The sequence below is a fragment of the Xyrauchen texanus genome, chromosome 45 (genome assembly GCF_025860055.1).
Source record: "Xyrauchen texanus isolate HMW12.3.18 chromosome 45, RBS_HiC_50CHRs, whole genome shotgun sequence".
In the NCBI taxonomy this organism is placed as follows: Eukaryota; Metazoa; Chordata; class Actinopteri; order Cypriniformes; family Catostomidae; genus Xyrauchen; species Xyrauchen texanus.
Genome location: NC_068320.1, coordinates 26,807,448 through 26,820,232, shown reverse-complemented (window position 1 = coordinate 26,820,232; position 12,785 = coordinate 26,807,448). Strand labels below are relative to the sequence as shown.

Sequence of the window (12,785 nt, the reverse complement as noted above, 5' to 3'; positions counted from 1 at the left end):
GCAGCTGCCATACATTGTGATTTCTCAAAATACATCCAAAAGAACACAAATGTACAGAAACAGTGACTCCCAGTGGTCACTACAGTACATTACATGCAGGTTCTGTTAAACTACTCCAGACTCACATTCTTCATCTCTGTCAGAGATGTAGATCAAACCAATCCTGATACCCTGAGTTTGTTCAGCGACCTTCATGGTACAGCCCTCAGATGCAAATCATAAAGCAACTAAAGCCGAATCACGGACATTTTCACAAATTTAGAAATCCTGGCCGGATGCTTTTTTTAAGGTCCAAAAAAGAGGTCATTTCCGGGAAAAAGAGGACGTATGGTCACCATATGTGAGTTTATTTTTCTGCCCTTGAACAAATGGGAACGTTTTTGATGTATGTACACTACAACTGCTTTGTGACACACTTTTAGTACAGTCAATGGCCAGCGCATGTGCAGACGACACACACAGACTAGGACCGGATGAAGACACCTATACCTGGGCCTTGTCTGTGCGCATCGTCTGCGCATGCGCTGGCCATTGACTGTACTAAAATTGTTTCATAAATTAGCTGTATTGCACATGCACCAGGGCTGGACTGGTAATCTGGCATACTGGGCATTTTCCTGGTGGGCCAACACACTTTGGGCCGATCGGGGCGGACTGGCAATCGGGATTACCGAGTGGGCCAGTGGGTCGGCCGCGAAATGTGCCGAATGTGCCTCGATAAGCAAAAATGAGCCACCGCGTTGTGCAGAACAGACCACAAAATGGCACCGCAGTATGCAGAAAAGGACAACGAACACACTACCCACCCCGCTCAACAACTATTGGCTCATAAATTACATTTGTATTTGTAGTCCTAATCAAAAAATGTAGTATATTAGTCTTGTTCTAATGATATCATGACAGAACAGCTCTATTAACATTCAATAAAGTGCTTAATCTTTTAAGCTTGGATGGGCCACGAGAAAAAAAGCTTAGAAGCTCTATGCATGTAGACATTATGACCCAAACTGAACAAGTGCTTTGACATTTGCAGACAAATCAAAGTGTTCAATTTTGGTCATTTATCAACAAAATTTGCACTATAAATACTTTTTGTGCAAGATACCCCGGACATGTTAAAGAACATGTTTGGACATGATGTTCCTGGGATGTATTGGTCGGTCATCACACCTACATCACTACCTACAACCTGAATTTGTTGTTTAAATAATGGTTTAAGAAGCCGTTGTTAAAACACAGAAGACACTCTGCAACTTTCTGCTCCGAAATCCTTTTTCTGCAAAAATGGATTGTGTGGATCTCAACTTTAAAAGATAATTGGACCAGGGGGGCCCTAAATGAAAATTGGCCCCGGGACCTTTGCTCTACCTCCAGTCTTCACTGGTCTTAACAGCTTGAACTATTTCTGACATTTGTGAGTAAAAGAGGAAGTTGTAATAAATATAATATCAGTGAAGACGTTTGTCATGTTCACACTCAAACATCATCAGTGATACAGAAGAACACTTGATCTCTCAGGAAATACAACAGTCTTCTCTGGTAAGTCATTTTATATGTTCGTACACATTTACTTCCGTACGTTTCATATTTTCAGAACATAATGAAGCATGTTTTGATTGTTGATATTTCTCAGATCAAATCAAATTATTCCCAGTGATTTATTCTTGTGACTTCCTGAATTCTTTATCTTGACGTTTATTAACTTATGTCAAATATTTTAAGGACTTCAGAGACTATATATAAATGTACAGTATATCAACAATATGTTTCAATTCTTCTTGCAGGCAAAAGGAAATAATTCAGATTCATTTTCATTTGAATATTTAAGGTTGAACAAACATTAAAGATGGAAACAGCTGTGAAGTTCATTCTCATTGGATGTCTGATAAAAGGTCGTCTCATTCTTATTAGTTATTCATATTTTCAATAAAATGAATTAATAGTTTGAAAGCAGATACAGATACAAAAGCAGTTTCAGATATTAACTTTTCATTTGATTTTTGTGTGCGATTAAAGATTAATTAGCACTAATTTGAATCATCAAACCTCTTCTTTATGTAAACTCAGTTTGCCGTTAGTTTATGTATTCATTCATATGTTTGTGTTTTGTGTTGTGTAGATGTTTTGTGTGACTTCAGTATCAATCTGCCAGAGAGGATAGAAGCTCTAGAAGGATCCTGTGTTTTCATACCCTGCACTTTTGATATCGGCCAATATTCTCAACATTATAAATATTACCTCACTGATGCAACACGAATATGGTATAAATATGTATATTATAATTCAGATTATGTAGTGTTTAACAGGATATCTCAAAGGGGAAATTTTTGGCAATCCAGCAGACAAAACCTGCACCACCCGCTTTGATGATGTCAGACTGGATGACAGCGGTGAATATTACTTCAGAATTGAAGGCAATAATCTGAAATATAACTATAATAAAAAAGTTTACATTAATGTCACAGGTGAGTGTCGTATTGTTATCTACAGTATATTAGACTGTATACTGTATGCAGAAGTGTTATATTGCACTAAACATTGACCCTAAAAATAGTTTAATAACATCCAATAAAGTTAAGACATAGAGATTGATCATGTTGATGAATCAATTGAATGACTATAGATTTAAATGAAGCATCAAAGCTGAATTTGGAGACATTATTTACTGCAAAGTAACTTACTGTAATTGTATTCTGCACAAAAATGCTCCGATCATTCTGGATGACACTATTGATATAGTTTGATTTGAAATGAAAAGTCAATCTGAACCTGTATAAGAGCAATTCATTTTTACTAATGGACGTAATATTGATATAATTTCACTTGTGTTTCAGCGTCTCCATCTAAACCCACAGTGCAGTTGAATGCTGATCAGACGAAGGTGATGGAGGACAGTTCTGTGAGTCTGCGCTGCTCTGCTAACATCTACTGCCCCTTTAATCCACCAACTCTCACATGGAGCTCCTCCTCTAACACACTCATCCTCAATGACCAGCAACATCAGGACCAAACGAAACTCATCTCTGATCTGAACTTCAATATAACTCATCTTCATCATGGAGTCAATTTCACCTGCACTATAAAATACCAGCTGAAGGACCAGATCAAAACAGAACAGGCGTCCCGTACACTACATGTTCAGTGTAAGACAGGAATATTTGTTCTGTACTGATATTCCTCAGACATTCTGGTTCGGGTTTGTTCTAAACTCGAGATCGATTAAACAGTAAATGCTCTAACAATGTGTCAATGAGAGATTCGACAAAACTAAATAAATACTGGGACAATTAATTCAGCTCGAAACACTTAATGTGAAACTCTTTTCAAACTTATAATAGTGTCACAATACATTTACAGAGAAACAAACGCTCAAATCTAAACTTACCTCAAACTTTAACTCTGTTCTTCTGCTGCCTTGCAGTCAGTGTTGTTTTCTTCTGGAAATACAAATGTCAGCCTTGTTCAAGTACAAATCATATCACTTTAAATAATATTGTAGACTGAATTCGTTTTTTCTCCCTCAGATTCCCCTAAAAACACATCAGTGACTGTAAATCCGTCTGGTTCTGTGTTGGAGGGTCGTTCAGTGATGCTGACCTGCATCAGTGATGGAAACCCAGATGTGAGTTACAGCTGGTACAGAGACACTGAAGAACACCTGAAACACCTGCAGACTGAACAAAATCTCACCATCAGTAAAACCGACCCGACACACAGTGGCCGATACTACTGTACAGCTCAGAATCAATACGGCACCCAAAACTCATCTGTACTTCTGGACATTCAGTGTGAGTATTCAGAGTTTATATTTCCTCATTTTCAGCTATTAAAATTAATGATCAACTTTTATAATATAGTCTCCATTAAATGTTACACAACTGTGATTATTACTATAGTTACGTTTGGAATCTAAAATAAGCGCTGTGACCTATACAGTATATATTTAAACTGGAATGCCTACATCATGAATCTTCATACTTTATACTGATTTTTCATTTGTTAATTCTGTTTTTCAGCCTCCATCAATCCTCCAACCAGTTATTTCTGTCTACGTCCCGATCACAATTAAAGTTTCCAGGTGATCACATCTGTCTCTGGACGGAGGTGATGGATTAATATTCCACTGGACATTAAAATCCTCCTCAACATTTAATACATTTATATCCCGTATCTGTTACGTTCTTGTAATTCATAACAGAACGATTGACCAAACTATGGATCCAGCGGTTCAGCAAGCGAACTACCAGCTGCTCTGCCTAAAGCAAGAGGACCGACCGATGGAGGACCACATCCGCGACTTCATTGACCTGGCGAATGTCTCGGACTTCCCGGACTCTGCCCTGGTGGTCTTTTCAGAGGCAATTTGAATAATTCGATCAAGGAGCGGTTGCCACCGGCGACGCGCGACTGGACGCTCCGTGATTTCACGGAGACGACTTTACTGGTCTGCGACTCGCCGTTCACCGTGAGCGTCGCTGAGGAGGACCCTACCTCTCCTCCCTCATTGGTGACTCTCCAGTCGCCCATGGTGCTTCCTGTCGCGCCAGCCCCACCTGTCAGCGAACTCACCCCCACTCCTGTTGTTGTCCTTGAGCCAGCACGGTCAACCTCGTCTGCCCGGAGGAGTAAGAGAAGACGGGCTTCCACCTCCCGGCCCACGCCTGCCCCCGTCTGCGAGCCTGCGCCCACGCCTGTCACTGTGAGCGAGCCTGCGCCCACGTCAGCCATGGTGAGCGAGCCTGAGCCCACGTCAGCCACGGTCAGCGAGCCTGAGCCCCCTTCAGCCACGGTCAGCGAGCCTGAGCCCCCTTCAGCCACGGTCAGCGAGCCTGAGCCCCCTTCAGCCACGGTCAGCGAGCCTGAGCCCTTAGGCCCCGATGTCAGTGAGCCAGCGCCTGTAGCCTCGACCGCCCCTGAGCCAGCGCCTGTAGCCTCGACCGTCCCTGAGCCAGCGCCAGTAGCCGTGACCGTCCAAGAGCCAGCGCCAGTAGCCAGGACCAGCCAGGACCGTCCAAGAGCCAGCGCCAGTAGCCAGGACCGTCCAAGAGCCAGCGCCAGTGGTCATGCCCGTCCTAGAGCCAGCGCCCCTCAAGCCTCCTAGGGCTCCTCTCGAGACTCCCAGGGCTCCGCCTCTTGAGCCTCCCAGGGCTCCGCCTCTCAAGTCTCTCGAGCCTTCCAGGGCCCCACCCCTCAAGCCTGCCAGGGCTCCGCCTCTCAAGCCCCTCGGGCCTTCCAGGGCTCCGCCCCCAGAGCCTCTCGAGTATTCCACGGCCCTTCTCCCCAAGCCTCCTAGGGCTCCGCCTCCCGAGCCTCCTAGGGCTCCGCCTCCCGAGCCTCCCACGGCTCCGCCTCCTGAGCCTCCTACGGCTCTGCCCCCAGAGACCCCAGAGCCTACCAGGTCTTCGCCTCTGAAACCTCCTACGGCGCCACCTCCCTCGGCTCCGTCTCCTGAGCCTCCCTCGGCTCCACCTCCAGAGCCTTCCAGGTCTCCGCCTCCAGAGCCTCCCTCTGCTCTGCCTCTAGAGCCTCCCACGGCTCCGCCCCCTGAGCCTCCAGAGTTTTCCATGGTTCCGCCTCCCTTGGCTCCGCCTCCTGGGTCTCTCTCGGCTCCGCCTCCTGGGCCTCCCGAGCCATCCTCGGCTCCACCTTCCTCAGCTCCGCCTCCGGAACCTCCAGAGCCCCCCTCAGCTCCACCTCCTGAGCCTTCAGAGCCTCCCTCAGCTTCATCTCCAGAGGCCCTCTCAGCTCCGCCTCATGAGCTTCCAGAGCCTCCCTCAGCTCCACCTCCTGAGCCTCAACAGCCTCCCTCAGCTTCGTCTCCAGAGCCCCTCTCAGCTCCGCCTCCGGGACCTGTCCCTGTCCTGAGGCCGCCTCCTGGATCTGGACCTGTCCCTGTTCGATGGCCTCCTCCCAGGCCCCCTGAACTGGCCCCTGCTCTACGGCCATCTCCCAGACCACCTAAACCTGTCCCTGCCTGGTCGACGCCTCCCAGACCACCCGGTCGATACCTCCCTGGCCTCCTAAGCCTATCCCTACCCTGTGGACGCCCCCCAGGCCACCTGACCCGGTTCCCTTCACACACCCCCAGAGACTGCTTGCTTGCCCTCTCGGCCTGCCTGGTCTGCCACACTGCCCTCTCGGCCTCCCTGGTCTGCCTGTCTGCCCTTTGTGCCCCCGTGGACTGCCTAATTGCCCCTTGTGCCCCCGTGGAGTGCCTAATTGCCCCTTGTGCCCCCGTGGACTGCCTAATTGCCCCTTGTGCCTCCTTGGTTTGTCTCTGTGTCCCTTGTGCCCCCTTTGGTCTGTCTGTTTTCCCCCTTTTCTAGCCCCTCTCTCCTTGACCATTTGTTTATTTTTTCTATTCTTTTGCTTCTTAGGACCGTCTGGAATCCGGTCCTTTTGAGGGGGGGGCTATGTTACGTTCCTGTGTTTGTCTGCCCCATGTTTTCCGTGTCACCCTTCACCGATCCCATTCCATGTCACGTTTTCCCTGTTGAGTCTCACTGTCCGTGTGTAAAACTACACTTCCCACAATTCCCAGATCTTCTCACTGCCATTATTGTGTCATTGTTTGCACCTGTTTGTCGTTTGTGATCCTCCTGTGTCAGTTTATATAAACCCTGTGTGTTTTCCACTCCTTGTCTATCGTTGTAAGTTGAATGTTGACGTTTTGTTTTCATGCTCTTGTACTCTCTGTCTTCGTTCGAGGTTTCCCTGTCTTTTATGGATGTTTCCCCAACCTGTTTAGCCCCTTTATGTTTTCCTCATTTAGTTTATTTTTTCCCATCGTGGACTTCTCGTTTGTTCCTGAGTTTGTTTTTGTTTATATGCTTGCCCAGTAAAGCTGCATTTGGATCCACATCTCCCGTCTGCCTCCTCCTTCCCACACAATTCATAACAGAACGATTGACCAAACTATGGATCCAGCGGTTCAGCAAGCGAACTACCAGCTGCTCTGCCTAAAGCAAGAGGACCGACCGATGGAGGACCACATCCGCGACTTCACTGACCTGGCGAATGTCTCGGACTTCCCGGACTCTGCCCTGGTGGTCTTTTCAGAGGCAATTTGAATAATTCGATCAAGGAGCGGTTGCCACCGGCGACGCGCGACTGGACGCTCCGTGATTTCACGGAGACGACTTTACTGGTCTGCGACTCGCCGTTCACCGTGGGCGTCGCTGAGGAGGACCCTACCTCTCCTCCCTCATTGGTGACTCTCCAGTCGCCCATGGTGCTTCCTGTCGCGCCAGCCCCACCTGTCAGCGAACTCACCCCCACTCCTGTCGTTGTCCTTGAGCCAGCACGGTCAACCTCGTCTGCCCGGAGGAGTAAGAGAAGACGGGCTTCCACCTCCCGGCCCACGCCTGCCCCCGTCTGCGAGCCTGCGCCCACGCCTGTCACTGTGAGCGAGCCTGCGCCCACGTCAGCCACGGTGAGCGAGCCTGAGCCCACGTCAGCCACGGTCAGCGAGCCTGAGCCCCCTTCAGCCACGGTCAGCGAGCCTGAGCCCCCTTCAGCCACGGTCAGCGAGCCTGAGCCCTTAGGCCCCGATGTCAGTGAGCCAGCGCCTGTAGCCTCGACCGCCCCTGAGCCAGCGCCTGTAGCCTCGACCGTCCCTGAGCCAGCGCCAGTAGCCGTGACCGTCCAGGAGCCAGCGTCAGTAGCCAGGACCAGCCAGGACCGTCCAAGAGCCAGCGCCAGTAGCCAGGACCGTCCAAGAGCCAGCGCCAGTGGTCATGCCCGTCCTAGAGCCAGCGCCCCTCAAGCCTCCTAGGGCTCCTCTCGAGACTCCCAGGGCTCCGCCTCTTGAGCCTCCCAGGGCTCCGCCTCTCAAGTCTCTCGAGCCTCCCAGGGCTCCGCCTCTCGAGTCACTCGAGCCTCTTCCAGGGCTCCGCCCCTCAAGTCACTCGAACCTTCCAGGGCCCCACCCCTCAAGCCTGCCAGGGCTCCGCCTCTCAAGCCCCTCGGGCCTTCCAGGGCTCTGCCCCAGAGCCTCTCGAGTATTCCACGGCCCTTCTCCCCAAGCCTCCTAGGGCTCCGCCTCCCGAGCCTCCTAGGGCTCCGCCTCCCGAGCCTCCTATGGCCCCGGCTCCTGAGCCTCCCACGGCTCCGCCTCCCGAGCCTCCTACGGCTCTGCCCCCAGAGACCCCAGAGCCTACCAGGTCTTCGCCTCTGAAACCTCCTACGGCGCCACCTCCCTCGGCTCCGTCTCCTGAGCCTCCCTCGGCTCCACCTCCAGAGCCTTCCAGGTCTCCGCCTCCAGAGCCTCCCTCTGCTCTGCCCCCCTGAGCCTCCAGAGTTTTCCATGGTTCCGCCTCCCTTGGCTCCGCCTCCTGGGTCTCTCTCGGCTCCGCCTCCTGGGGGATAATTATCCCAATAATTATTAGCAATACAACCCCCATGTTCAAGTCAAACCTACACCAATGATCTCTGTTGTGTTCCTCACATGTGTGGCCTTTATTTTATTTTATTTTTTATTTAAAACACATCTCTAGTTTGGTTAGATCATAAGGAATAAGGTTAATTATGATGGTGCTGCCATACAGAAATATGAAACAGCATGTCATAAATTCAGGACTTCTGGATTAACAATAGAGCTGTTCAGTTTGTACATCAAAAACCCAGAAGAGAATTTGCATTTGAGCCATTTGTTCTTCTGGATTTTCCTTTGTTGATGACAAGTTGCTGGATAATAACCCTAAAGGCCCACGTGTACTTTGTTTTTGCACAATCCGTTGCCATTATGAGTTCACTTTTCTGATAGGCCAGCACATGTGCAGACGACACACACAGACTAGGACCGTGTGCACGAGTCAAGGCTAAAGTATAATAAGTGCATCGACGTTGCTGATTACTCCGTGCACAGAATACATGATGCATATTTCATCATCAGCACATGCCGCCTAGATTTCCTTGACTAGATGTTCTTCTTCTGTGCTTGTCATATGCGCATGCGCTGGCGAAAGTGTCACAAAGCACTTGTAGTGCGCATGCAGCAAACACGTTCCTATTCGTTTGCGGTCAGTAAAGTATTCTCAGAAAGGTCTTCCTGGTATGCTTTTCACACCCACATCACTACCAACACCCTGAATTTGTTGTTTAAATAATGGTTTAAGATGCCGTAGTTAAAACACAGAAGACACTCTGCAACTTTCTGCTCCGAGAACTCCTAAAACCCCTAGAAGAGTGATGTGTATTTCACCAACAAGAGGACCTATTGAAACTACATTGAGTTTACATTGAGGTGTATTACAAATGCTAAAAGAGTACTGTCTCTTTAAGAACAGATGAGGAGTGTCTTTACCACATCTGTGCTGTGTTTAATTAATCTGACTGTAATTAAGAAAATCTAACAAATAAACAAAAATGGATTGTGTGGATCTCAACTTTAAAAGATAATTCAATCTAAATGAAAATTGGCCCCGGACCTTTGCTCTGCCTCCAGTCTTCACTGGTCTTAACAGCTTGAACTATTTCTGACATTTGTGAGTAAAAGAGGAAGTTGTAATAAATATAATATCAGTGAAGACGTTTGTCATGTTCACACTCAAACATCATCAGTGATACAGAAGAACACTTGATCTCTCAGGAAAAACTCTGTTGAAAATATTTCTTTAAACTTTCAACAGTTTTCTCTGGTAAGTCATTTGATATTTTCAGATGTTTTTACGTCACTTCGAGGTTCTGAACATCTTCTGAACACAGAGAAGGAAGTCCTTGATCATTCTAAGATATAATAAATAATATAAATCAGTTTCTTTAAGGGTGCTAAACCTAAATCAGGTTACCTGATAGTGAGTCAAAATGTCGTTCTTGTCTTCGAATGTTCTCCATTTAATATTTTACTCCTGCACAGTCGAAAGAACTTCTGAGGAAACTGAACAACAACTTACAGACATGAAAATAACTGCTTGAATTTCCACTTGAACTGTAATTGTAAAACACGACCTGTGTGTTTGTTCATTTGTATTTTCTACTGGAAGGTTGAACGAACATTAAAGATGGAAACAGCTGTGAAGATCATTCTCATTGGTTGTCTGATAAAAGGTTGTTTCATTCTTATTATTGGCTGAATTTATGATTTGAAAAGCATGATTTGATCTTTGTGGGAGTTTAAAGAGTAATTAACACTTATCTCTTTGTGTTTTAGATTATGAATATGTGTTTATGTAATACCAGCATTTTCAAATCAAACCTATTCTGCGTGTGAACTACATTACAGTAAACTGATCTTCATTCATGTTATTAATGCATATTTTATATATGTTTGTGTTTTGTGTTGTGTAGATGTTTTGTGTGACTTCAGTATCAATCTGCCAGAGAGGATAGAAGCTCTAGAAGGATCCTGTGTTTTCATACCCTGCACTTTTGATATTGACCAAAAATATAAATATGACCTCACTGATGCAACACGAATATGGAAAAAATATGTATATTATAATTCAGATTATGTAGTGTTTAACTCCAGCAGTCCCAGTACAGGATATCTCAAAGGGGAAATTTTTGGCAAACCAGCAGATAAAACCTGCACCACCCGCTTTGATGATGTCAGACTGTATGACAGCGGTGAATATTACTTCAGAATTGAAGGCAGAAATAATCTGAAATATAACTATAAAAACAAAAAAGTTGACATTAGTGTCACAGGTGAGTGTCGTATTGTTATCTACAGTATATTAGACTGTATACTGTATGCAGAAGTGTTATATTGCACTAAACAGTGACTCTAAAAAGACTTTAATAACATCCAATAAAGTTAAGACATAGAGATTGATCATGTTGATGAATCAATTGAATGACTATAGATTTAAATGAAGCATCAAAGCTGAATTTGGAGACATTATTTACTGCAAAGTAACTTACTGTAATTGTATTCTGCACAAAAATGCTCCGATCATTCTGGATGACACTATTGATATAGTTTGATTTGAAATGAAAAGTGAATCTGAACCTGTATAAGAGCAATTCAGTTTTATTAATGGATGTAATATTGATATAATTTCACTTGTGTTTCAGCTGCCTCCATCTAAACCCACAGTGCAGTTGAATGCTGATCAGACGAAGGTGATGGAGGACAGTTCTGTGAGTCTGCGCTGCTCTGCTAACATCTACTGCCCCTTTAATCCACCAACTCTCACATGGAGCTCCTCCTCTAACACACTCATCCTCAATGACCAGCAACATCAGGACCAAACGAAACTCATCTCTGATCTGAACTTCAATATAACTCATCTTCATCATGGAGTCAATTTCACCTGCACTATAAAATACCAGCTGAAGGACCAGATCAAAACAGAACAGGCGTCCCGTACACTACATGTTCAGTGTAAGACAGGAATATTTGTTCTGTACTGATATTCCTCAGACATTCTGGTTCGGGTTTGTTCTAAACTCGAGCTCGATTAAACAGTAAATGCTCTAACAATGTGTCAATGAGAGATTCGACAAAACTAAATAAATACTGGGACAATTAATTCAGCTCGAAACACTTAATGTGAAACTCTTTTCAAACTTATAATAGTGTCACAATACATTTACAGAGAAACAAACGCTCAAATCTAAACTTACCTCAAACTTTAACTCTGTTCTTCTGCTGCCTTGCAGTCAGTGTTGTTTTCTTCTGGAAATACAAATGTCGCCTTGTTCAAGTACAAATCATATCACTTTAAATAATATTGTAGACTGAATTTGTTTTTTCTCCCTCAGATTCCCCTAAAAACACATCAGTGACTGTAAATCCGTCTGGTTCTGTGTTGGAGGGTCGTTCAGTGACGCTGACCTGCATCAGTGATGGAAACCCAGATGTGAGTTACAGCTGGTACAGAGACACTGAAGAACACCTGAAACACCTGCAGACTGGACAAAATCTCACCATCAATAAAACCGACCCGACACACAGTGGCCGATACTACTGTAGAGCTCAAAATCAATATGGCACCCAAAACTCATCTGTACTGCTGGACATTCAATGTGAGTACTAATAATTAAGATGAATAATCGTCATAGTTATTAACGTAACCTCCGTTCCCTGATGGAGGAATCGAGAAGTTGTATCGATGTAGTGATACTAGAGGTCGCTATGTAAAACGGCAAAACTACTGAGCTGTGTTACGTGGACTGGCAGTTTGAGACGGGCAGAGCTCTGTGTGCCTCATATCCTGCACACCAGGCCGTCACATAACTACCCCAACGCGCTTTAGAATGGGAATTCGTCTCATGGTCTTACCGAGTCCGGTCGGAAGCACGTCATGTGAAAGGGTCCCATGGTAGATCCTACCTGAAGGGGGAGGAGTTACTACAAACATGGTGACCGGGGACAGAGAGGCCTCTGCCCAAGGAAGATGAGGTTTACCAACGGGGAAACACTTTTGTAGAAAATACACCGCACAGGGTTATCAACGGGATAACCATCGCATGTGGAGTACCTACCCCAGTACAGGGCCTAATTGACACACTTACTGGGCCGGCGGCGCGTTTCTCCGAAAACTCACCAGCCAAAGAGCTAAGGAGGAAGGAAATCCAGGGTCCACACTTTTGTGAACGCGACTGGGAGGAGGAGCGAATGTCTTTGCCTCACGGGAGGAGAAAGGCAATATATGCATGTGGTGCACCTAGCCAGCTATCCCGAGACTTACCTGTTTGAAGCTGACAATACACGGGACAAAACCGCCTCAACCCAGAGGTTGTAGAACCTCACAAATATTTTAGGTGTTGCCCAGTCTGCTGCTCTTCATATGTCTGCTAAAGAGGTGCCTTTGGTCAGAGCCCAGGAGGCCACTACACCC

At 46.2% G+C, this 12,785-nt stretch overlaps 1 protein-coding gene and 1 long non-coding RNA gene across 2 annotated transcripts in view; both read left to right on the top strand.

The window, feature by feature from the left end:
- Nucleotides 1-1,523: 1,523 nt before the first annotated feature.
- Nucleotides 1,524-12,785, top strand: part of LOC127637236 (B-cell receptor CD22-like) — a 157,510-nt gene continuing 146,248 nt past the window's right edge. The window contains exon 1 of the mRNA XM_052118193.1: nucleotides 1,524-1,539. The gene's annotated coding sequence lies outside the window, so the exon portion shown is untranslated. The remainder of the gene's footprint in view (nucleotides 1,540-12,785) is intronic.
- Nucleotides 9,526-10,375, top strand: LOC127637241 (uncharacterized). The gene is made up of 3 exons (XR_007969697.1): nucleotides 9,526-9,638; nucleotides 9,984-10,047; nucleotides 10,288-10,375. It is a non-coding gene; the product is annotated as an uncharacterized LOC127637241 (long non-coding RNA).